At 39.3% G+C, this 27,564-nt stretch overlaps 1 protein-coding gene across 1 annotated transcript in view; it reads right to left on the bottom strand.

The window, feature by feature from the left end:
* The window catches only part of RIC1 (RAB6A GEF complex partner 1), a 145,067-nt gene extending 117,509 nt beyond the window's left edge, over window positions 1–27,558 (bottom strand). The window contains exon 1 of the mRNA XM_010833826.1: window positions 27,441–27,558. The gene's annotated coding sequence lies outside the window, so the exon portion shown is untranslated. The remainder of the gene's footprint in view (window positions 1–27,440) is intronic.
* Window positions 27,559–27,564: the final 6 nt, after the last annotated feature.

Below are 27,564 nucleotides of genomic sequence, written 5' to 3'. Positions count from 1 at the left end.
AAGTCGCTCAGTAGTGTCCGACCCTCAGCGACCCCATGGACTGCAGCCCACCAGGCTCCTCCGTCCATGGGATTCTCCAGGCAATAGTACTGGAGTGGGGTGCCACTGCCTTCTCCGATCATGTCACTAGTGATGAGTAATCAACTTCACGCTTCGAACATTCCTCAAATTTCAAAGTGCAACTTTCCTTAAGGGCAGTACTGTGACTGATGACCCAATCTCAACATCAATGCTCCTGGCATCCAACTGAGATGCTCACATTCCTGCACAGGAAGAAGATAGCCAATAATCTGACTATTTTCTTTCTTTTCTATACACAGTGAGTAACATTTCAGAAATCCCTGATTCCCACTTTCAAGCTCTTAAAATCAGGGTGTTTCTCTCCTACCTTGTTACTGTTCTTTATCCTGTGCGATATTATTTCAATTCACAAGTATTCTTGAATAGAAACATTTAAAAAATTAATTTGGATTGTCAATCATTAACCAATAAAGTTATATGCAGATTTACAACTACAGAGAAGGTCAGGGCCCCTAACCCCTATTATTCAAGGGTCAACTTAACTATATTTGCAAAGTGATTGATGGCATACACAAATTAAGAACACTTTATGCATGAAAAACTGCTGCATCTCAGGTAAGAACAGTGGCAATAAATGATGTTTTTGCCAGGACTATTCCTATCCCCTCAAGGAAGCTTGGTAGGTAGTAGTGCCACCAAGGTGGGGCTGCCAGTGAAAAACCAGCAGTTTTGTTGCTAAAGGTAGGCTGCCTGATATGGAGCAGAGTGCAATATACCCTTTAGCATTGTTGATAAAAGTGGCAAGTTCTTAGAAAATAAACAGAAAAGGCTGACAGTGCTGCTAAGCTAGAGTTTGCAGACTTGCTTTGGGCAAGTAGCACATCCCACAACCAGCCAGAAATTTAACAGGAAAATCCTGGAAACCAGGGAGTCAAAGAGGGAACTGATAAGATTGCCACAGATCCTTGGCTCAATGGGAGGCAGAACTTAGCAAGAGGAAAAACTCTTAAGCACCCAAGCTCCCCACTCATCCCTGTCTGTCAGCAAGGCTGTGTACAGGCACAGATAAAAAGAGTACCAATCAGCTAATAAGCTCCCCACACAACACAGACTCACTAAGACGCTGTTTGCAAAGAAGTTTCCAAAGGGCCAGACAGGAAGTACAAGCTGAGCCAGACATAAAATCGTCCTAAACTTTGCCTACATTCCCTAAGTCATATATCAACCAATAATCAACTCAGCTTTACTGGCTCAAGATGTTTGAACATCTAAACACTCACTATGCAGACATGGAGGCAACTCCTAGAAAGCCATGGTAAAAATGAAACTAAGAAAAATAACCAGGAATGTTAGTCAGTTGCTGCAGTTGCAGGGGACATAAATTTTGCAGATTAAATCCATCCAATTAACTTAATAAAACATAATACTAACACAAAAAATCGGCCACAATGACTCTCAGGGGAAAAAAAAAGAGAGAGACTTTAGAGTTATTATAATAAATTAACCAAAATGGCCAATTATCAACAAAAAACAGAAGATATACAATCAGTGAGTCAGACAAAAGGAAAAAGAAACTACTGTGAGTGGACCCAGAACACCAGGCAAATAAACCAGTCATGATAATATATTAAAGGAATAAAGCAAAGTATGTTTAAATAATAAAAAGAAAATATGATGATACCCAAACAAGTTGGGAATCTCAAAAGAGTAAAATTAATAAAACAGAACCCACTCTAGAAATTTCAGTTTAAAAGTACATTAACTGAAATGAAAACTTCATTATATAGACTCAGCAGATTTGAGATGGCAGAACAATCAAAAAACATGAAAACAGTTCAATAAAACTAAGCAATCTAAAAAATAAAAAATAAACACTGAACTGAAGAAAGCCTCTGAGATCTGTAAGACATCAAGTGCACCAATATATGTATAGTGGGAAGTTCCATGAGATGACACAAGGGATAAAAAATAAATAATGACTGTTAATGTCCCAAGTCTGGTGATAAACAGTAAACCCCAGATTTGGAATGATTGACAGAACCCCAGTGGGATAAACACTTGTATATATACATCATAAACTACTTATAGTCAACAAGATGATGTTAAAAGAGCATGTGTATAACAGGTAATCACACACAAAAGAACAAAAATACAATTAATGGCTGAGTTCTTGTCAGAAGTAATGGGAGACCAGATGGCATTTAAAGTACATATTTAAATGCTGAAAACAGAAAAACTGTCAGCTATGAATACTATGTCCAGCAAAATTAGCCTTTGAAGCTGGAGGCAAAGGAAAGTCATCCCAGATAAAAAAAAAAAAAGATAAAAATTGTTCTTAGCAAGCCTGCCACCTTATAAGAAATACTAAAAGAAATCCCTCAGAAAAAAAAATGTCATCAAATAGTATGCAAAAAATAGTTAACCTAAGATGTCTAAGACTGCTGTGCCTGGGGGAGGAAAAAAAAAAAAGCTAACACACAATGTTGGTCCTGAGTTGGCATATGGGAACCTGGATTTTGGGAGGGTTCCCACCATTTCTTAACTGATCAGAGTGGCTGACTGTGCCTGCTATTTACACAAACCTGTTTTCTTTCAGAGAATATGAAATTTGGTGTGCACTGGGCAAAAAGCTCCTAATAAAAACCTTGGGAACTAGGTCTATAATGAACTTCCTTAGTGTTTTAACACTGCACAAATAGTATCACAAAATGACACTGGAGAAAATAAGCACAACCTACATAACTACACTGAAAGAGGACTATTGGAAGCTTACAGCTAGTTCCTCCAGATTTTGCTCACTAAATCTTCTCCCTTTGGCAAATTTGCTTTGTATACTTTTGTTGTAATAAATGACAGTTATGAGTATGACTTTATGCTATGTACTGTGAGTCTTCAAAACAAATCACTGAACTGGGAGTGGGGATGATCTGGGAGACTACTGACAAAGATGGTAACTCAAATCAAAAGAAGAAACATAGACAATAGGAAATGGTAAATCAGATCAGATCAGATCAGTCGCTCAGTCATGTCCGACTCTTTGCGACCCCGTGAATCACAGCACGCCAGGCCTCCCTGTCCATCACCAACTCCCAGAGTTCACTCAGACTCATGTCCATCGAGTCAGTGATGCCATCCAGCCATCTCATCCTCTGTCGTCCCCTTCTCCTCCTGTCCACAATCCCTCCCAGCATCAGAGTCTTTTTCCAATGAGTCAACTCTTCGCATGAGGTGGCCAAAGTACTGGAGTTTCAGCTTTAGCATCATTCCTTCCAAAGAAATCCCAGGGCTGATCTCCTTCAGAATGGACTGGTTGGATCTCCTTGCAGTCCAAGGGACTCTCAAGAGTCTTCTCCCAACACCACAGTTCAAAAGCATCAATTCTTCGGCGCTCAGCCTTCTTCACAGTCCAAATCTCACATCCATACATGACCACAAGAAAAACCATAGCCTTGACTAGACGGACCTTTGTTGGCAAAGTAATGTCTCTGCTTTTCAATATGTTATTTAGGTTGGTCATAACTTTCCTTCCAAGGAGTAAGCGTCTTTTAATTTCATGGCTGCAGTCACCATCTGCAGTGATTTTGGAGCCCAGAAAAATACAGTCTGACACTGTTTCCACTGTTTCCCCATCTATTTCCCATGAAGTGATGGGACTGGATGCCATGATCTTCGTTTTCTGAATGTTGAGCTTTAAGCCAACTTTTTCACTCTCCTCTTTCACTTTCATCAAGAGGCTTTTGAGTTCCTCTTCACTTTCTGCCATAAGGGTGGTGTCATCTGCATATCTGAGGTTATTGATATCTCTCCCGGCAATCTTGATTCACGCTTGTGCTTCTTCCAGCGCAGCATTTCTCATGATGTACTCTGCATATAAGTTAAATAAGCAGGGTGACGATACACAGCCTTGACGTACTCCTTTTCCTATTTGGAACCAGTCTGTTGTTCCATGTCCAGTTCTAACCGTTGCTTCCTGACCTAAATACAAATTTCTCAAGAGGCAGATCAGGTGGTCTGGTATTCCCATCTCTTTCAGAATTTCCCACAGTTTATTGTGATCCACACAGTCAAAGGCTTTGGCATAGTCAATAAAGCAGAAATAGATGCTTTTCTGGAACTCTCTTGCTTTTTCCATGATCCAGAGGATGTTGGCAATTTGATCTCTGGTTCCTCTGCCTTTACTAAAACCAGCTTGAACATCAGGAAGTTCACGGTTCACATATTGCTGAAGCCTGGCTTGGAGAATTTTGAGCATTACTTTACTAGCGTGTAATTATGCGGTATGATGAGTGCAACTGTGCGGTAGTTTGAGCATTCTCTGGCATTGCCTTTCTTTGGTATTGGAATGAAAACTGACCTTTTCCAGTCCTGTGGCCACTGTGGAGTTTTCCAAATTTGCTGGCATATTGAGTACAACACTTTCACAGAATCATCTTTCAGGATTTGGAATAGCTCAACTGGAATTCTATCACCTCCACTACCTTTGTTCGTAGTGATGCTTTCTAAGACCCACTTGACTTCACATTCCAGGATGTCTGGCTCTAGGTCAGTGATCACACCATCGTGATTATCTGGGTCATGAAGATCTTTTTTGTACAGTTCTTCTGTATATTCTTGCCATCTCTTCTTAATATCTTCTGCTTCTGTTAGGTCCATACCATTTCTGTCCTTTATTGAGCCCATCTTTGCATGAAATGTTCCTTTGGTATCTCTGAGTTTCTTGAAGAGATCTCTAGTCTTTCCCATTTTGTTGTATTCTTCTGTTTCTTTGCATTGATCACTGAAGAAGGCTTTCTTAACTCTTCTTGCTATTCTTTCGAACTCTGCATTCAGATGTTTATATCTTTCCTTTTCTCCTTTGCTCTTCTCTTCTCTTCTTTTCACAGCTATTTGTAAGGCCTCCCCAGACAGCCATTTTGCTTTTTTGCATTTCTTTTCCATGGGGATGGTCTTGATCCCTGTCTCCTGTACAATGTCACGAACCAAGTGCAAAAGACCGAATAAATGTATTTTTATCATTCCTCCTTCTAATTTCTCTAAAATATATCACTCTATAAAATAATAATTTTTAAAATAAAGTATACTGTACTATTATGGGGTTCATAACATACAGACATTACATCAGTTCAGTTCACTTCAGTCACTCGTCGTATCCGACTCTTTACGACCCCATGGACTGCACCATGACAGGCCTCCCTGTCCATCACCAACTCCCGAAGTTTACCCAAACTCATGTCCACTGAGTCAGTGATGCCATTCAACCATCTCATCCTCTGTCATCCCCTTCTCCTCCCACCTTCAATCTTTTCCAGCATCAGGGTCTTTTCAAATGAGTCAGTTCTTCACAACAGGTGGCCAAAGTATTGGAGCTTCAGCTACATCATCAGTCCTTCCAATGAACCCTCAGGACTGATCTCCTTTAGCATGAGGATCTTGCAGTCCAAGGGACTCTCAAGAGTCTTCTCCAGCACCACAGTTCAAAAGCATCAATTCTTCAGCGCTCAGCTTTCTTTATAGTCCAACTCTCACATCTATACATAACTACTGGAAAAACCATACCCTTGACTAGACGGACCTTTGTGGACAAAGTAATGTCTCTGCTTTTTAATATGCTATTTAGGTTGGTCATAACTTTCCTTCCAAGGAATAAGCGTCTTTTAATTTCATGGTTGCAATCACCATCTGCAGTGATTCTGGAGCCCAAGAAAAGAAAGTCTATCACTATTTCCATTGTTTTCCCATCTATTTGCCTTGAAGTGATGGGATCGGATGCCATGATCTTCGTTTTCTGAATGTTGAGTTTTAAGCCAACTTTTCACTCTCCACTTTCACTTTCATCAAGAGGCTCTTTAGTTCTTCTTTGCTTTCTGCCATAAGGGTAGTGTCATCTGCATATCTGAGGTTATTGATATTTCTCCCAGCAATCTTGATTCCAGCTTGTAATTCATCCAGCCCAGTGTTTCTCATGATGTACTAAGCATATAAGTTAAATAAGCAGGGTAACAATATACAGCCTTGATGTACTCTTTTTCCTATTTAGAACCAGTCTGTTGTTCTATGTCCAGTTCTAACTGTTGCTTCCTGACCTGCATACAGATTTCTCAAGAGGCAGGTCAGGTGGTGTGGTATTCCCATCTCTTTCATACATGACAATAACACCTCAAAAAAAACCACCTGAGAACATAACAACCAGACAAAAAATCAGTAAGAGGTAACTTGAATAACACTATAGTCTAATTACTGAGAAGGCAATGGCAACCCACTCCAGTACTCTTGCCTGGAAAATCCCATGGACGGAGGAGCCTGGTAGGCTGAAGTCCATGGGGTCACCAAGAGTCAGACAAGGCTGAGTGACTTCACTTTCATTTTTCACTTTCATGCATTGGAGAAGGAAATGGCAATCCACTCCAGTGTTCTTGCCTGGAGAATCCCAGGGACGAGGGAGCCTGATGGGCTGCCATCTATGGGGACGCACAGAGTTGGACACGACTAAAGTGACTTAGCAGCAGCATAGACTAATTAATTTCACTTAAAACATTTCACAGATAACTCCATACAACAGAAAAATACACATTTTTGCCAAATGCACATATAATATCCTCTAAGATAGACTATAAGTTAGGCACAAAACAAGTCTTCAGTTCAGTTGCTCAGTCATGTCCGACTCTTTGTGACCCCATAGACTGCAGCACGCCAGGCTTCCCTGTCTGTCACCAACTCCCGTAGCCTACTCAAACTCATGTCCATCGAGTCGGTGATGCCATCCAATCATCTGTCATCCCCTTCTCCTCCTGCCTTCAATCTTTCCCAGCATCAGGGTCTTTTCCAATGAGCTGGTTCTTTGCATCAGGTGGACAAAGCATTGCAGTTTCAGCTTCAGCATCAGTCTTTCCAATGAACATTTAGGACTAATTTCCCTTAGGATGGACTGGATCTCCTTGCTGTCCAAGGGATCCTCAAGAGTCTTGTCAAACACCACAGTTCAGAAGCATCAATTCTTCGGTGCTTAGCTTTCTTTATAGTCCAACTCTCATATCCATACAAGGCTACTGGAAAAACCATAGCTTTGACTAGACGGACCTTTGTCAGTAAAGTAATGTCTCTGCTTTTTAATATGCTGTCTAGGTTGGTCATAGCTTTTCTTCCAAGGAGCAAGTGTCTTTTAGTTTCATGGCTGCAGTTACCGTCTGCAATGATTCTGGAGCCCCCCAAAATAAAGACTCTCACTGTTTCCTTTGTTTCCCCATCTATTTGCCATGAAGTGACAGGATCGGATGCCATGATCTTAGTTTTCTGAATGCTGAGTTTGAAGCGAACTTTTTCACTCTCCTCTTTCACTTTCATCAAGAGGCTCTTTAGTTCTTCTTCACTTTCTCCCATAACGGTGGTGTCATCTGCATATCTGAGGTTATTGATATTTCTCCCAGCAATCTTGATTCCAGCTTGTGCTTCAACCAGTCCAGCACTTCTCATGATGTACTCTGCATATAAGTTAAATAAGCAGGGCAAAAAACTGAAAAGCTTTTCTCTAAGATCAGGAAGGGTGCTTTCACTAATTCCATTCAAAACATTACCGGAAATCCTGCCCAGAGAAATCAGTAAGAAAATAAAAAGCACCCAACTGGAAGAGAAGAAGAATTATCTCTCTTCTCTGAAAATATGATCTTCTATGTAGAATACCCTATAGATTTCACACAAAACTGTTAGAAGTGATTAACAATTTAGCACAACTGCAGGGTGCAGTATTAGCACACAAAAATCTGTTGAATTTCTATGTAATAAGGAATGTGTACAAATAAAATTTTTAAAATCACATGTATAGTAGTATTGAAAACAATAAAATATTCAGAACTAAGCTTACACAAGGAAGTGAAAGGCTTGTATGCTAAAAACTACAAAATATTGCTGAAATGAAGATGCATGTAAATGGCAAGACATCTCATGTTCACAGGTTAAAAAACAATGTTAAGATGTCAATAATACCAAAGCAATTTACAGATTCAAAGTAAGCACTATCAAAATTACACCAGTTTTTTGCAGAATCTCAAGGGACTTCAATAGCTAAAACAAGCATAAAACAGAAGGTTGGAGGTCTCACACTTTCTGATTTCAAAACTTAATACAAAGCTATGGTAATCAAAATAGTACCACACTGGCATAAAGACTGACATACACAACAATGAAATACAACAGAGAGCCCAAGATTAATAGTAATACATCACATACATGGCTAAAGGATTTTCAACAAGTGCCAAAACCATTCAATGGGGGGAAAAAGTAGTGTTTTACAAATTGTACCAGGAAAACTGAATATCCACAAGGAAAAAAATAAAATTTGATCCTTATCTTACACCATATACAAAAATCAACTCAAAATGGATCACAAATCTAAACACAAGCTAAAACTATTAAAGTCTTAAAAGAAAAACACAGGACAAAAACTTCATGACTTTGGATTTGGCAATCATTTCTTGCACATGACACCAAAAGCACAGGCAACAAAAGAAAAAATAGTTAAGCTGGAATTCATCAATATTAAAAGCTTTTGGACATCAAAGGACACTATCAACAGAGTACAATGGCAACCCATATAATGGAAGAAAATGTTTGCAAATCATATATATAAGGAATTGATATTCAGAATACAGTTGACCCTTGCAATGCAGGAACTGACCCTCTGTCAAAAACCTCAGTATAACTTACCAGTGGGCCTTTCATCACTGCAGTTCCACATCTGAGAATTCAACCAACCATTGATAATGTAGTACTATAGTATTTTACTAATGAAAAACATTCACATGTTTGGGTCAGGCCAGACCCACGCTGTTCAAGGGCTAACTGTGAATACAGAATGCCAAGAACTCAACAACAAAAAGAAAGTCACATGATTTTAAAATGGGCTAAGAATTTGAAGAGACGTTTCTCCAAAGATGATACAGAAGCAACCAATAAACACATTAAAAGGTATTCAATCCAGGTGGCTCACTGGTAAACAATCCACCTTCCAATGAAGGAACTGCAAGAGACTCAGGTTTGATTCCTTGGTCTGGAAGATCCCATGGAGGAGGAAATGGCAACCCTCTCCAATAATCTTGCCAGGATAATCCTATGGACAAAGGAGCCTGGCAGGCTACGCTCCATAGGGCCACAGAGTCAGATATAAACGAGCATACACAATGACAAGTGATGTCATGTGTGTGCATGTGAGCTCAGTCACGTCCAACTCTTTATGACCCTGTGGACTATAGCCCTCCAGGCTCCTCTGTCCGTGGGATTTTCCAGGCAACAATACTGAGTGGGATGCCATTTCCTACTTTAGAGGATCTTCCCGACCAAGGGATTGAACCCACATCTCCACCGTCTCCTGCACTGCAGGCCAATTCTTTACCACTGCGTCACCATGGAAGCCTGGGAGATACAAATCAAAACCACAATGAGATACCACTTTGCACTCATTAGGATAGCTATAATTAAAAACAAAAACAAAAACAAAAACAAAAAACAGGAAAAAGAAAGTTTTGGCAAAGATGTGGGAAAATATAAACCCCTGTGTATTGCTGGTGGGAATGTAAAATGGTGCAGCCACTGTGAAAAAACCGTATGACAAAATAAAACAAAACCCCAGCAATTTCTCAAAAAATCAGACAGAGAATTACCATAGGATCCAGCAATTCCACTTTGGATATATACAAGTGAATTAAAAACAGGGACTGAAACAGATATTTGTGCACTAATGTTCACAGCAGTACTATTCACAAAAAGTGAAAGCAACCCCCAAAATAATGCAATTCAAATGTTCATCAACATATGAATGGATAAACTATAATATACACCTACAATAAAATATTATTCAGCCTTAAAAAGGTAACATATTCTGGTACATGCTATATAACATGGAAGAACCTTGAATACATTCTAAGTGAATTAAGTCTATCACTAACAAACATTGTGTTTCTACAACAGGCAAATTCATAGGGAAACTAAAATGGTGGTTGCCAGGGACTGGGAAGAGGGGGAAATGGGGAATTACTGTTTATCAGAAATGGAGTTTCAATATGAAAAAGTTCTAGAAATGGATCAAAGTAATGGTTGCACAAATGTGAATATACTTAGGGCCACAGAATTATATATTTAAAAATTATTAAAATGGTAAATTTTATATTATGCATATTTTACCATTTTAAAAGCATTAAAGTAAAAAGTGGGATGAAACATTTTCTATACTTTACTGGAGTTAATTCAGAATCAACCTGAAATATATTGTAATAGATTTTTAGTTGCTAGAGCAACCATCAGTAAAATAACTCAAAAAGTATGTTTATGAAATCAAAGCGATTAAAGGCATAACAGATAAACAGAAAACATCTTAAGTATAGAAAAGAAATAGCAAATTATCTAATGTAAACCCAACCACATCAATAATCATACGTGAAACAGACTAAACACTCCAATCAAAAGGCAGGAGCTGCAGCAGACTCAGGTTTGACCCCTTGGTCAGGAAGATCTCCCGGAGGAGGAAACGTCAATTTCCTCTCAATTTTATTATAAACTTGAAAATGTTCAAAAGAAAAAAATTATGGAATACAACTAATACAGTGCTTAGAAGAAAACTTAAGAGCTTAAAATGCCTACATTAAAAAAAGGGTAAAAAAAATGCCTACATTAAAAAAACATCTCAACTTAATAACCTAAGTTTTCAACCTAGCAAAAGTAAAGCAAGCTAAATCCAAAGCAAGCTGGAGAAAATAATTAAAAAAAAAAAAATCAATGCAGAAATCAGTAAAATAGAAAACAGAAACTTAATAGACTAAGGTCAGTAAAAACAAAAGTTGTTTCTCTGTAAAGATCTAAAAAATGGATAAAATTTCAGCTAGACTGAAGAGGGAAGTCCCTTGTGATTCCTTATCAATTTTAGAATGGATTTTCATATTTCTACAAAAAGCACTGGTGGGATTGCACTGAATCTGTAGACTGCTTTTGGCAGTACAGTCCTGGCATTTCAACAACATTGTCTCCCAATCCATAAAAATGGGATGTCTTTCCATTTATTTGCATCTTCTTTCTTTCAGCAATTTTTGTAGTTCTTAGCATAAGTCTTTAGCCTCTTTAATTAAGTTTCATTCTAAGTATTTCTTTATTAATATCAATTTTTTAAATTGAAATATAGTTAATTTACAAGCTGTGTATTAGCTTCAGGTATGTAGAAAAGTGACTCAGTTATATCAAGTGTACACATACACACACTCTTTTTCGCAGTCTTTTCCATTATAGGTTATTACAAGACATTGAATATAGTTTCCTGTGCTAAAGAGTAGGTTCTTGTTGCTTATCTATTTTATACACAGCAGTGTGTATATGTTAATCCTGAACTCCTAATCCATTTCCCCTCACACTCTGTATTTTATTCTTTTTGATGCTACTGTGGAATGGAACTATTTCCTTAATTTCATTTTTGGATGTTCACTGTTTCTGTATAAAAATGCAACTGAATTTTGCATCTTGATTTTATGTCCTGTAATTTTGCTGAATTCATTTATTAGTTCTCACTACCAAAAAAAAAATCCTACTGAAGTAAATAAATTTTGGCAAGGCTGCAGAACAATATACAAAAATCAATTTCATATCTATGTCAGTAATGATCTGAAAATGAAACTGATAATTACATTCACAACACCATCATAGAAGATAAACACAACTTAGAAATAAGCTTTAAAAAAGTAACAGACCTGTACACTGCAAACTAAAAAAATACTGCCAACAGAAACTTTTCAAAATATAAATAAATGAAAAGACACTCATGTTTGTAAGTGTCTGATTTAGTGTCATTTCCTGAAAAATCCCAGCAAGGTTTTTCTTTCTTTCTTTTGTAGAAACTGACAAAGACTCTAAAATCTATATAGAATTGCAAAAGACTTAGAATAGGCAAAATAATTTTGAAAACAAGAAGTAGGACTTTCACCAACGTGCTATAAAAGCTCCAGTGTGATGATGCTTGTACAATGATAGACATACTGATCAACAGAACAGAAAATACAGAAATAAACCCTTACATTTATGGTCAATAGATTTCCGACAAATATTTCAATGCAATTCAATAGTGAAAAGAGTTTTTCTAACAAATAACGCTAAAGCAATTGGACCTATATGTAAAAACAGAAACTGATCTTAGATCTTTACCTGAAACCACTCATGATAATCAACTCAAAACATCTGACAGACCTATGTATAAGAGTTCAGATGATAACACTTATAAAAGAAAATGCAGAACATGTTTGTGATCTTGTACTGGCAAAAGGTTTCTTAGATAGGACACAAAAAGCATGACTCATAAAAGAAATGATAATCCAGACTTCACCAAAACCAAACTTTTTCTCTTCAGAGGGCCCTATTAAGAAACTGAGAAGACAAATACAGACTGTGATAAAATATATGCAAGGCATATCTAATGAAGAATTTGCATCTAGAATATATAAAGAACTCTTACAACTGAATGAGACAAATGCTCCAATTTAAAAAAAGGAACGGGCAAAGCATGTGGATGGACATTTCATCAAATGAGGCACACAAATAGCTAATAAGCACATGAAAAGATGCTAAACATTTTTAGTTATCAGGAAGATACAAATTAAAGTCACAATGAGCTATCACTACAAAGCCACTAAATAGCTGTAACAAAAAGACTGACAATAATAAATATTAACAAGAATGTGGAGAAACACAAACCTTGATATACTGCTGTTGGGAACATAAAATTTTATAGCTACATTGGAACATCTTGGCATTTTCCTAAAAAGCTAAACACAAACTTAACAAATGACCTAGCAGGTCCACTCTTAGGTATCTCCCCAAAAGACATGATAATATATAACTGGGAAAAAAAAAAGTATACAGAGATGTTTATAGTAGCATTATTCACAATGGTTCCAAATTAGAAACAATCCAAATATCCATCAATTGATGAATGGACTACTGGAAATGGACTACAAAATTGTATATCCATACAATGGAATAGTATTCAGCAATAAAAAGGTATACCACAAAAGCGTTATACTAAATGAAAGTCAGACACAAGACCAAATATTATATGGTTATGTTTACATGAAATTTACAGGAAAGCGAAATCCAAAGAGACAAAAGGCAGTCGATAATTTTCTGGGGCTGGACGGGGAGCAGAAACTGAATGCAAATGAGCACAGTACTTTTGAGGTTGCTATCAATGCTCTTTAAACTAGATAGTAATGATGATTGCACAACTCTACTAATTTACTAAAAATCATGGCACACTTACGGGATGTATTTTATACACCTCAATAAAACTGAAAATTAAGCTACAGTAAATTCTACAGTATAGCTACAATAATATCCAAAATTTTATTTGCAAATTTAGGTATGATTTATGACTGAAATAAGACAAATTACTTGAGGAGACAGGTTTAAGCAAAGCTTAAAAGAAATGTGAGATACCTTGACTTCAACCAATTGATGCTTGCTAGTCAATTAAAAAAAAAAAACTGTCTCACCCTGTGGCAAGTCTGAATTCTAGAACACTTTAAAAAGATTAAATTATAAATTCATCACTTGCCCCTTGGAAGGAAAGCTATGACAAACCTAAACAGCATATTAAAAAGCAGAGACATCATTTTGCTGATAATGACTATGGCTTTTCCAGTAGTCATGTACGGATGGGAGAGTCGGACCATAAAGAAGGCTGAGTGCCAAAGAATTGATGCTTTTGAACTCCAGTACTGGAGAAGACTTTTGAGAGTCCCTTGATCAGCAAGGAGATCAAACCAGTCAATCCTAAAGGAAATCAGTCCTGAATATTCATTGGAAAGACTGATGCTGAAGCTCCAACACTTTGGCCACCTGATGCGAAGGGCTGATTCACTGGAAAAGACACTGATGCTGGCAAAGATTGAGAGCAGGAGGAGAAGGGGATGACAGAGGATGAGATGGTTTTGACAGCATCACTGACTCAATGGACATGAGTTTGAGCAAACTCTGGGAGACAGTGCAGGACAAGGAAGCCTGGCATGCTACAGTCCACTTAGCAACTGAACAACAAAATTTATTCTAATTTGATAAACTGCATAATAAATACTTTATCTAGCAGTAAATGGAATGCTATGAATGCAATATTTTCTATACCACCATTTTAGGAGACATATAAACACTGTATTAAATATTTAATCATATGTGAGAAAATAAACTTTTTCAATTACTCAATCCTTTCGACTCTGGTAAGGAGGAAACCTGTATGAGGGGATAGTGTACTTCTAACCATCTCTCACGTAATCTGCAAACTGCCCTTCTCAAGGCAAGGGTAAGAGCCTTTGGCAAGAAACTAGTTTTTCATAACATTCATTTTGCTCCTCACGAGTAACCCTCTATTCACACAAGTGATGCTAACTTTCCATGAATAATGATGATATAAATTATTTTGAAAGAGAACTTTAAGTCTAAAAGTTAGGCTGTACAGGTTACTCTGAGGAAAGGACAAACATCATGAGTTGTTAAGAACCTAAATTCAGCAAACTTTGCTTCCCATGATGTAAATCACACAGTCCATAGTAAACTCAGAATCAACATTCACAAGTAAAATGGATTGCTTCAATAATTCACAAGCACTGAAGTTGAGCAAAATGTCTTTACTTAGATGTTTTTATTCTGCTTCATTTGTGTGACCTTCTTTTTCCATTGTTGTTTAGTTGCTAAGTTGTCTCCGACTCTTCTGCAATCCCACATACTGTAACCACCAGGCTCCTCTGTCCATGGGATTGCCATTTCCTTCTGCAGGGGATCTTTCTGATCCAGGGATTGAACCTGTGTCTCCTGCATTAGCAGGAGGATTCTTTACCACTGAGCCACCAGGAAAGACGCTATATACCAAATACCCATCCTAAAAGCCTGATTTTTCCTGGACTTCAAATGCCATTATTCGTACTATTTTGCTGTTGCTGCTACTTCTTTACCATGTATATGCTATCCAAACAGCAGCCAGCCACTACTAAAACTTAAGTTGTATCACATCACACTAAAACCCTTCAAATGGCCCCCCATCTTGCTTGTTAAAAGCCAAGTCCTCACAATGGCCTATAACGCCCTGCATCATCAGTGCATGTCCCTATGCCTCACCCCCAACCTTGTCTCTGACATATTTCTTAATATCCTCTTTACTCATTTTACTCCAGCCACACTGACTTTCCACTCTTCTACTATACTGGTGTCACAGCATTCAGTTCCTTCCTCAGAACCTTTGGACTTGGCATCACCCTTACCTGAAAAAAAATCCAATCCAAGATGGCGGAGTAAGGACGTGCGCTCATCTTCTGCGAGAACTCCAAAATTACAACTCACTGCTGAACAACCATTGACAGGATAATGCTGGATCCCACCAAAAAAAGATACCCCATGTCCAAGGGCAAAGGCAAAGACCCAGCAAGACGGTAGGACGGGCGAAACTGCATTTAGAATCAAAACCCATACCTACCAGAGACACTCAGAGGACTCAAACAAAACCTTGTGCGCACCAGAAGATCCCACAGAGACTGAGCCAGATCTGCCTTTGAGTGTCTGAGTGGCTCCTGCGGAAGTATGAGTCAGCAGTGGCCTTCCGCAAGTGCAGGGGCTCCGGGTGCAGCAGACCTGGGTATGGCATAAGCCCTCTTAGAGAAGGACACCATTAACCCCACGGTACAGCCGCCAGAACTTACACAGGACTGGAGAAAAAGACTCGTGGAGGGCACAGACAAAACCTTGTGTGCGCTAGGAGAAAGGAGCATGACGCCACAAGAGATAGACCCAGATGTGCCCGTGAGTGTCCTGGAGTCTCCGGCAGAGTTGTCGGTTGACGGTGGCCTGCTGCAGGGTCGGGGCACTGAGTGCCGCAGTGTGTCGCCATTATCTTCATTTCTTCCACCATAGTTTGGCCTCAGGTCAAACATCAGGGAGGGAACACAGTCCCAAAACAGAAAATTGGAGTAAGGATTTACAGAGCATGACCCTGCACATCAGAACAAGACCCAGTTTCCCCCAGTCAGTCTCTAACATCAGGAAGCTTCCATAAGCCCCTTATCCATCAGAGGGCAGACAGAAGGAAAACCACAATCACAGAAAACTAATCAAACTGATCACATAGCCTTGTCTAACTCAATGAAACTATGAGCCATGCCGTGGAGGGGCACCCAAGACAGACAGGTCATGGTGGAAAGTTCTGAAAAAACATGGTCCAATGGCGAAGGGAATGGTAAACCACTTCAGTATTCTTGCCTTGAGAACCCCATGAACAGTATGAAAAGGCAAAAAGATAGGACACTGAAAGAGGAACTCCCCAAGTCAGCAGGTGCCCAATATGCTACTGTAGAACACTGGAGAAATAACTCCAGAAACAATGAAAAGACAAAGCCAAAGCAAAAACAACACACAGTTACGGATGTGACTGGTGATGGAAGTAAAGTCCAATGCTCTAAAGGACAATATTGCACAGGAACCTAGAATGTTAGGTCCAATCAAGGTAAATTGGAAGTGGTCAAACAGAAGATGGCAGTAGCGAATATCGACATTTTAGGAATCAGTGAACTAAAATGGGACTGGAATGGGTGAATTTAACTCAGATGACCATTAAATCTACTACTGTGGACAAAAATCCCTTAGAAGAAATGGAGTAGCCCTTGTTGTCAACAATAGAGTCTGAAATGCATTTCTTGGGTGAAACCTCAAAAACGACAGAATGATCTCTGTTCGTTTCCAAGGTAAACCATTCAGTATCACAGTAAGCCAAGTCTATGCCCCAACCAGTAATGCTGAAGAAGCTGAACGGTTCTATAAAGTGAAACTGAAAGTCACTCAGTCATGTCTGACTCTTTGCGACCCCATCAACCATTCATGGAATTCTCCAGACCAGAATACTGGAGTGGGTAGCCTTTCCCTTCTCCAAGGGATCTTTCCAACCCAGGGAGCAAACCCAGGTCCCCCGCATTGCAGGCGGATTCTTTACCAGCTGAGCCACAAGAGAGGCCCAAGAACAGTGGAGTGGGTAGCCTAGCCCTTCTCCAGGGGATCTTTTGGACAGGAATCAAACCAGGGTCTCCCACATCGCAGGCAGATTCTTTACCAACTGAGCTATCAGGGAACGGTTCTATGAAAACCTACAAGACCTTCCAGAACTAACACTCCCCAAAAAATGTCCTTTTCATTATAGGGCACTGGAATACAAAAGTAGGGAGTCAAGAGATTACCTGGAGTAACAGGCAAATTTAGCCCTGGAGAACAAAATGAAGCAGGGCAAAGGCTAAGAGAGTTTTGCTGAGAGAACGCACTGGTCATAGCAAACACCCTCTTCCAACAACACAAGAGAAGACTCTACACATGGACATCACCAGATGGTCAATACTGAAATCAGACTGATTATATTCTTTGCAGCCAAAGATAGAGAAGTTCTATACAGTCAGCAAAACAAGATGGGGAGCTGACTGGCTCAGATCATGAACTTCTTATTGCCAAATTTAGACTTAAAGGAAGTAGGGAAAACCACTAGACCATTCAGGTATGACCTAAATTAAACCCCTTATAATTATACAGTGGAAGTGACAAATAGGTTCAAGGGATTAGATCTGATATTCAGAGTCCCTGAAGAACTATGGCCGGAGGTTCATGACATTGTACAGGAGGCAGGGATCAAGACCATCCCCAAGAAAAAGAAATGCAAAAAGGCAAAATGGTTGTCTGAGGAGGCCTTACAATAGCTGTGAAAACAAGAGAAGCAAAAGGCAAAGGAGAAAAGGAAAGATATACCCAGTTCCAAAGAATAGCAAGGAGAGAAAAGAAAGCCCTCCTCAGTGATCAATGCAAAGAAATAGAGGAAAACAATAGAATGGGAAGGACTAGAGATCTCTTCGAGATCTTTCTCTTTGAGAAAATCAGAGATACCAAGGGAACATTTCATGCAAAGATGGGCACAATAAAGGACAGAAATGGTATGACCCTAACAGAAGCACGAGATATTAACAGGTGGCAACAACACACATAAGAACTCTACAGAAAAGATCTTCATGACCCAGATAACCATGATGGTGTGATCACCCACCTGGAGCCAGACATCCTGGAATGCGAAGTCAAGTGGGCCTGAGAAAGCATCACTGCGAACAAAGCTAGTGGAGGTGATGGAATTCCAGTTGAGCTATTTCAAATCCTGAAAGATGATGCTGTAAAAGTGCTGCACTCAATATGCCAGCAAATTTGGAACTCTACAGTGGCCATAGGACTGGAAAAGGTCACTTTTCATTCCAATCTCAAAGAAAGAAAATGTCAAAGCATGTTCAAACTACCGCACAATTGCACTCATCTCACAGGCTACCAAAGTAATGCTCAAAATTCTCCAAGCCAGACTTCAACAGTACATGAACTATGGACTTCCAGATGTTCAAGCCGGATTTAGAAAAGGCAGAGGAACCAGAGATTAAATTGCCAACAGCCGCTGGATCATCGAAAAAGCAGAGTTCCAGAAAAACATCTACATCTGCTTTATTGACTATGCCACAGTCGTTGACTGTATGAATCACAACAAACTGTGGAAAATTCTTCAAGAGATGGGAATACCAGACCACCTTACCTGCCTCCTGAGAAATCTGTATGCAGATCAAGAAGCAAAAGTTAGAACTGAACATGGGACAACAGTTCAGTTTAGTTGCTCAGTTGTGTCCAACTCTTTGCGACCCCATGGACTACAGCACAATAGGCTTCCCTGACCATCACCAACTCCAAGAGCTTACACAAACTCATGTCCATCGAGTCAGTGATTCCATCTAACCATCTCATCCTCTGTCATCCCCTTCTCCTCCTGCCTTCATTCTTTCCCAGCCATCAGGGTCTTATCAAGTGAGTCAGATCTTCACATCAGGTTGCCAAAGTATTGCAGTTTCAGCTTCAGCATCAGTCCATCCAATGAATATCAGGACTGATTTCCTTCAGGATGGACTGATTTGATTTCCATACTGTCAAAGGGATTCTCAAGAGTCTTCTCCAACACCACAGTTCAAAAGCATCAATTCTTTGGCGCTTAACTTTCTTTATAGTCCAACTCTCACATCCATACAAGACTACTAGAAAAACCATAGCTTTGACTAGATGGACCTTTGTTGGCAAAGTAATGTTTCTGCTTTTTAATATGTTGTCTAAGTTGGTCATAGCTTTTCTTCCAATGAGCAAGCATCTTTTAATTTCATGGCTGCAGTCACCATCTGCAGTGATTTTGGAAACCAAAAAAAATAAAGTCTTTCACTGTTTTCATTGTTTCCCCATCTATTTGCCATGAAGTGATGGGACCAGATGCCATGATCTGTTTTCTGAATGTTGAGTTTTAAGCCAACTTTTTCACTGTTTTTGGACTGTGTTGGTGGAGAAGGCTCTTGAGAGTCCCTCAGACTGCAAGTAGATCAAACCAGTCAATCCTCAAGGAAATCAGTTGTGAAGATTCATCCAAAGTACTGATGCTGAAGCTGAAGCTCCAATACTTTGGGCACCTGATGCCAAGAGCTGACTCATTGGAAAAGACCCTGATGGCTGGGAAAGATTGAAGGCAGGAGGAGAAAGGGACGACAGAGGATGAGATGGTTGGACGGCATCACCGACTAGATGGACATGAGTTTGAGCAGCCTCCTGAAGTTGGTGAAGGACAGGGAAGCCAATGTATTGCAGTCCATGGGGTTGCAAAGTGTTGGACACGACTGAGCAACAGAACTGAAGTTACCTGAAATGTTCTTCTCTCAGATACCTACGTGGCTTGGTCACTTAGTTCTTTAAGGTCTCTGCTGAAATGCAACGTCCCTAAGGAGGCTTTCTCCAACCATCTTTAGCTAAAATAACAATGCCACACGAACATTCCCTGACAGCCTTACTCTGCTCTTCTCCATGGCACTCATTATATTGACATATGGATATGTTTGCTGCCTGTCTCCCCTCACCAAAGCAGAAGCTTCATGCAGGCAGGAACTGTTTCTGTGTACTGCTGACATCCTGGCACCAGTGTCTGGCAGAGTAAGTATTTAAATTTTATTTTACTGTGTTTGCATCAAAACTTTTCAAACTTTGCTAGTAGTGCCTGTATAGTGGGAAGTTAAACAGGGACTCAAGGCTTCTAGAAATGTATATTCTCCAGCTTTCATGGATTGGCACTAGAGACTCCCAACAAGTAGTTCCACTTTAGGTCTACGTTCCATTTCACTAGGATCTGAAGTAAGAGGAGGGGAATCCAGTCACTAAAATCTCTTCCACTACACTGACCATCAGCACTGAACTCCTTCCTCTCCATCTCACCTCAAGGTCCTCTTTTCTCACAGGAAAGTCAGGGGTCCCTGTAATACTGTGCCATAACTTGCACAAAAGGTTTTGGGGTTGTAGTCAACCCAGGCTTACTACATTTCAGTCTTAGAACCAGCCCACACCAAATCTCTTCAGAGTGCAGGTGATAACCAGAAAAGAAAGCCTTCTCAATCACAGACTTGAATCTTATAGAAGCTTTTATTTCAGTGATTAAAAGATGCAGTAAATGGAAACTATACTGATTGACATTAAGCATGCACCTCTACTGATGCTGCTGTTAGTTTCTGACTGGCCCTAATCTTAATTTTTTTATTTGGGAACATCGTTATTTTGGACCCTGATATACAGGGTAAGTTAATTTCTTCCTTGTGGCAATTTAGTATGAAAATTATGTTCACTGGCTAGATACCTTTAACTAAAGGCTGCTAGACTCTCAGGCAACTTGTACTACTTTGAGACCATACTTTAGATAAATAAGTGAATCACAGACTAAAGGAGGGAGATAATCTAGAAAGCTGAAATGTAGTGTATGAATATTCCATACATTTTTTCCAGTACTGAGAGTCAAACACTAGATAAGGAGGCAAACACTAGATAAGGCGGCCTATAGTGAAGAACCAAATTACTCTTCCCCCACCGTTGCCCTTTCTGAGACACGCAAAGATGTTTACTGATCTCAAAAATCTGAAATAAATCCACACAAATAACAGATTACCTATCCCTGGTGGCTCAGTCGGTAAAGAATCCGCCTGGAATGTGGAAGACCTGGGTTCGATCCCTGGGTTGGAAAGATCCCCAGGAGAAGCCAATGGCAACCCATTCCAGTATTCTCGCCTGGAGAATCCCCATGGACACAGAAGCCTGATGGGCTGCAGTCTATGGGGTTGCAAAGAGTCAGACATGACTGAAAAACTAAAAGCACACACACGTGGTCCCACTACCAAATTATAGATCACATCAATATAAATATACATTGGGAACAAGGAGTTCAACTGGCTATATATAATACTGCACAGTAATTTAAGTTCTGGCAAGCTGCAGATTACCCAATAATTAAAGAAAGACCCTTTATAAGGTAGCACTTCCACTACCACCCCTGCCCAGCTTTAATGAGATACAATTCGCATAAACACTGTTTAAGATGTACAACATGTTGATTTGATGCCCTTATACATTGCAAAAAGATTACCACCAGTCTTAGCTAACACATGCATCATGTTACATAATTACCATTTCTTTTTTTGTAGAGAAAAAACTGAAAATCTACTCTCATCTAAGCAACTTTCAAGCATATAATACAGTATTATCAACTATAATCACCATGCTGTACATGAACTTATTCAGTTTACAGCTTGAAGTTTACGCTCTCCTATCAACATCTCCCCTTTTCCACCACTCCCTAGCCCCTCATATCCACCATTCTAGTATGTTTCTATCCATTTCGCTTTTTCAGATCGCATATATGTAAGTGATATATACATAATTTCTCTTTGACTTATTTCACTTAGCATAATGCCTTCTAGGTCCTTCCATATATGCTGCAAATAGTTTAAGATGTCCTTTCTCACGGCTAAACAATATTCCATTATGCATATAAACTACATCTTCTTTATCCATTCATCCATCGACAGATACTTAGGTTACTTCCACATCCTGGCTATTATGAATAACGTACTATTTTTCTAATATAATTTGGGCTGGGTATAATAAAAAAGCATTTAATTAACCTTAACTTTTATAACCCTAATACAATTTTTTCTGATTTTAAGTTGTAATTTAATATCATCACATTTTTAAAGTTACATGTCAACATTTAAAAATCTTCAAATTATTAAAACTTGAAAAAAGTATGTGTTATGCATAGGACAGATATCTTAAATTATTTTTAAAATGCTTACTAAACATCTTTGTGCAAAACATAAATACAAAATAAGATTACTTATAAATTAACATAATATTGTAAACCAATTATACTTCAATTTAAAATAAATTAAGATCACTTGTGCTCTCCAGAAACTTACAATCCAGTTGGAAAAATAAACCAAGTGTGAAAAACTACACTACAAACAGTACTGTTCATCAAAAACAATGAACTCAATGAATAACAGTGTTCATCAAAAACAATTATAGTAAATAAAGAATGACTCAGAGCACGATTTCAACAGAAGCTAAGGTTTGGGTAATATTCTGATAGGCAGAGACAGGGCAAGAGAGCATTCCAAGAGAGGAAAGTCTCTGATATTAAACCAAGGAGTTTTTGAACTTCATCCTTTAACCAACAGTGAACCCTAAATGACTTCCAAGCAGTGGGTTTATAAGGAAGGCTCTTTGGAGGCATTAACAAAATAGGGTTGAAAGCGTGAGAAATGAGAGAGCTGGAAAAAATACAGGTACAAATTGTTGGGTTAACCAAAAAGTTTGTTTGAGTTTTTCCATGACATCTTAACCACACACCTGATTGAATATCTGTCTCATTGTTTTCCATTATTAGTACACAGCAAAAAGAGGATAAGTTTTCACTCAGGGTGCTCAAAGACAATTTATTATATTTCATAAGTCCAGTAATTCTACCTATTTCACCTTTTTATTAGCAGTGATAACTCACAAAATTTTCATTTATATTAACATACTAGCATCTTTGCACATAATGTTTTTCTCTCACATACAATATGTCCCCTTAATCCTTTTCATACGCTGCCTATTGATACTATCTTTTTCACAGAAAGTGTTCATATATTTAAAATAATCAATGACCTGAAAATTAAGATAATTTAGAATTACAGCATTCTAAAGTATCATTCTGTGGTTCACAGAGACTTTTATAGTCACAGTTAAGTAGTATATTAAAGGAATAATTCTAGGCTCTCTGATACAGTACAAAACACAATTTATCTCCTACAACCCCCATGTCAATCATAAATCATAATGTGCTTTAAACAGCAGCTTCATCTTCAAAGCTGAAATCAGTCCTTTTACAATACCCTTGGCAGAAATACATCAACTGCTCCATCAAGTAACTCGCATCTCTAGCACCTCAATCTAACAGACATACCAAAACTTTCTGGAGTCCCCTTTTTTGGTTCCAAAATATATGAATGATCTCTGTTGTAAATTCAAGTAGTTTAAAACTCCTAAGTAGAATCACTAAGTAGAGAAAGCAAATTTACACCAACACGTTACAATGAAAATGAGTCACACCCTCACATTAAAAATGAAATCAAAAGCAAAATGACTATCGACAGAAACTCTTAGTTATCAACACATCTAAAAAGCACTCTACTACACTTCTCAAATTTGAAGTCAGGAAAGAATTTTGAAGAGATATGACTGTAACACTCGGATCCCAAACAGCTACATACGGTATACAACAGTCACTATAAGAGGTACATAAAAGCTCACTAGAAGACCCACAAAATACACACGTTATTCTTAGAGATTTTATTTTACTGTTTTCATAGCCTCATGTCTAATCAACACTTTCCAGGCAGCTATTCTTTTAGACATTAAAATAAATAAAAAAATAAACAGCCAGACTATTAAATGCACGTTCCTCCCACAAGCCTAGTTTTCTCTTTTTAAAAATGCATTCCTCCTAAGTGAATTTAACTTACTAAAAGAGCCCTAACAAAATTTTAAGAAAGGAAATTGTATTATATCCTCACATCTTTTTGAGCATTTTTTTCCATGTCTCTAAATGCCCTCAAGCTGCTTTTAAGACCTCAAATTCCATAAAACCCTTCTTCAGATCTTCAAAATTCTCTTTATTCTGTAAAATTACTCGCATATACAATGTCTCCAAAATCAAAGCTTTCATGTTCTCATGCAAACATTTTAAACCCATTCACTCTAAATTACATAGGAACGACTGATAGCTACTCAATTTAGCTAGAGGTATTTTCACTTTAAAAGAAGTTTGTTAACTTAACTTACATAGGTTTAACTTACATAGTTTAAGTTTAGAAATTTAAAAAATCAAAACAAACACTGGAGTCTGGCACCTGTTTCCCCATTCACCCAGTTATAAACTTTAAAATCATCTCATCCGATACTTGATTTCTAAAGTGACGGTGATGTCAAGAGTTCAAAGCTAACCATAAGTCAACTTACAGTACCATGGAGCCTCCTCGAACGTATTCCTGAATTTCCTTTCACATACTTCTGAACCCATACACTCTGTACAACCTAAATTTTTGCACAATCTTAATGATAGTGGCCCCGGCAATCTATGAGCACCATTGGAATTTGAAGGAAAGGGGTATGACCAGTTTTACGTTGACCAGGACTGCCGTAGATTTGTTTAGTATCTAAGTCCAAAAGCAAAACAAAACACACACAAAAAACCCTGATATTCTCAATATTCACAATATCCCTAAGACAGTCAAGGAACATTTTTGTTTCTTTTACAGATAAATAAAGTAGTCTACAGGCTTCTGGTCTATTCTTCCTTCATATTAAGTTTATGCTGTGTACTGCACTTAGTCACTGTCATGTCTGACAGTGACCCCATGGACTGCAGCCCACCAGGCTTTTCTGTCCATGGGGATTCTCCAGGCAAGAATATTAAGAATGGGTTGCCATGCCCTCCTCCAGGGGATTTTCCCAACCTAGGGATCACACCCACATCTCCTGCATTGCAGGTGGATTCTTTACCAACTGAGAACCTGGGAAGCCCAAGAATACTAATGTGGGTAGCCTTTCCCTTCCCCAGGTGATCTTCCCAACCCAGGAATCGAACCGGAGTCTCCAGCATTGCCAGACGATTCTCTACCAACTGAGCTATGAGGGAAGCCCATATTAAGTTTCAGTTTAGTTCAGCCACTCAGTCGAGTCAGACTCTTAGCGACCCCATGAATTACAGCACGCCAGGCCTCCCTGTCCATCACCAACTCCCGGAGTTCACTGAGACTCACATCCATCGAGTCAGTGATGCCATCCAGCCATCTCATCCTCTGTCATCCCCTTCTCCTCCTACTCCCAATCCTTCCCAGCATCAGAGTCTTTTCCAATGAGTCAACTCTTCACATGAAGTGGCCAAAGTACTGGAGTTTCAGCTTTAGCATCATTCCCTCCAAAGAACACCCAGGACTGATCTCCTTCAGAATGGACTGGTTGGATCTCCTTGCAGTCCAAGGGACTCTCAAGAGTCTTCTCCAACACCACAGTTCAAAAGCATCAATTCTTCGGCGCTCAGCTTTCTTCACAGTCCAACTCTCATATCCATACATGACCAATGGAAAAACCACAGCCTTGACTAGACAGACCTTTGTTGGCAAAGTAATGTCTCTGTTTTTGAATATGCTATCTAAGTTGGTCATAACTTTCCTTCCAAGGAGTAAGCGTCTTTTAATTTCACGGCTGCAATCACCTAAAATTAAGTTGTGTTAGTCGCTCAGTCCTGTCTGACTCTCTGTGACTCAATGAACTACAGTCTGCCAGGCTCTACTGTCCATGGAATCCTCCAGGCAAGAATAGTGGAGTGGGTAGCCATTCCCTCCTCCAGGGGATCTTCCTGACCCAGGGATCGAATCAGAGTCTCCTGCATTGCAGGCAGATTCTTCACCGTCTAAGCCACCAGGCGTTGGGTGATAAAATTAAGTTAGGCCTGTCCTTTATGGAGTTAAGGAAAGTTGTATTTCAGGCTTTACAGTTTGTTACATTAGAGTGAAATTATGAACTAAAGTTAAGAAGGCAATTTAAAATTCACCTAATTTTTTTATATGCCTTAAAAATAATATATACAAACAAAAAAAGAAATTACTCAAGTGGTATACATGATGTAAATGAATTAGTATCTCATTTAAGAACCAGATGATATGCAATACATAAAAACATGCAATCAAGCACCAGACAGAAGTGTCACATTGCTGTTTTGTGACAACAAAACAACACAAAGCCCTGTTTTGTTCTGAGACGTATTTAAAAATTAACCAAAACTTAATGGCAAACACTATAATTTAAAACCTAATTATTACAGTCATATAAAAGATACCAGAAATACCTAAATCTCATCATTACTTTTACCAGGGCTGTGTGTGAGGATAGTCAAAGCATAGACAGGCATTCAAATAGTCACACAGATGTGACAGTTTTAACTAATTTGATTAAACCCAGTATTTCACATGTATCTAACAAAGCTAAGATCGAAACCTATTTCCACCTGGTAAAAATCAGCTTTCAAGGCATAACAACTTCACTCTGACATACACTAGCACCGCCTTCTCTTGGGAAGGTGGGGGAAAATTTTTATACTCTATTCTGTTGCTTATAAACAGACCTGTAGCAGCGTTCAAGGAAAATAAGGAAACCCACCAGCTATTTTTTAAGTTATTCTTTCAACCACTCACTAATTAGATACAAGAAATAAAAAAGCACGATTCACAGAAAGCAAAAACAGAACACTGGTTCAAGCGCTTCCCAAATCTTATTACTTCCAGGTGCGAATACCAAGAGGGAAGCGGAGAGATTGAGTCCCACTTCCGCTCCTACTAACCCCTCTATAACTCTCTACAGAAGAGTCCAAGAGCTGCAGAGAAAATAACCGACCTAAAAGTGGAGAGATGTTAGGGTAAGGCGAGGAATTGGGTTACCAGACCCTCAGTATTAAAAAAAAAAAAAAAAAACTCTGGCTGTAGTTGTAGAAATGTTATCACCGCATGTCAAGTCTGGCACTGACTGGGTAAAGCCCAACAGGCTTTCCCCAACTTCAAAACAATGGTCTTTAAAGCAAGGTAGGACTAGGAACACAACAGCGGCCAGATTCCTAGTTGTGGAAAGTTTAACCAAATTTGTTCCTCGGCGAAAGGGGGAAGAGAAAGGAAAATCTGGGCTCGGCCGAAGGAGCGCGTGGGGTCCGCACTGTGCGCGGCCGCCGGCCCAACGCAGGGAGGTGCAGGGATTTGGGGCAGCAGCGACGGCATCCCCCCCGGAGCCCTGGCCAGAGGACGTGTCCAGATCCGGGGGTTCGCGCAACCAAGGAGGTGGAACAAGGAGGGCGAAGACAAGTGGGTCTGGTGCGAAGGGGCAGGGGTCCCAGGCTCTGGGTGGAAGTTGGGGGCGGGATGGTGCCGGGAAGCCGGGAGGAAGAGGCGAGAGGCTCTACTTACCCGACTGTACCAGATGCTGAGGCGAGCTGGGGCCAGTACGGCGAAGAAAGTCCTCTGGGGGTCGGACTGAACGTGGAAAGGCGCCTCGGCCGGGCTCCCCAAAGGGCAGAGCAGCCTCTTGGGC

The sequence above is a fragment of the Bison bison genome, unplaced genomic scaffold (genome assembly GCF_000754665.1).
Source record: "Bison bison bison isolate TAMUID 2011002044 unplaced genomic scaffold, Bison_UMD1.0 scf7180017863936, whole genome shotgun sequence".
Classification (NCBI taxonomy): domain Eukaryota; kingdom Metazoa; phylum Chordata; class Mammalia; order Artiodactyla; family Bovidae; genus Bison; species Bison bison.
The sequence above is the reverse complement of the archived record's forward strand: the minus strand, read 5'-3'. Positions and strand labels throughout refer to the sequence as shown.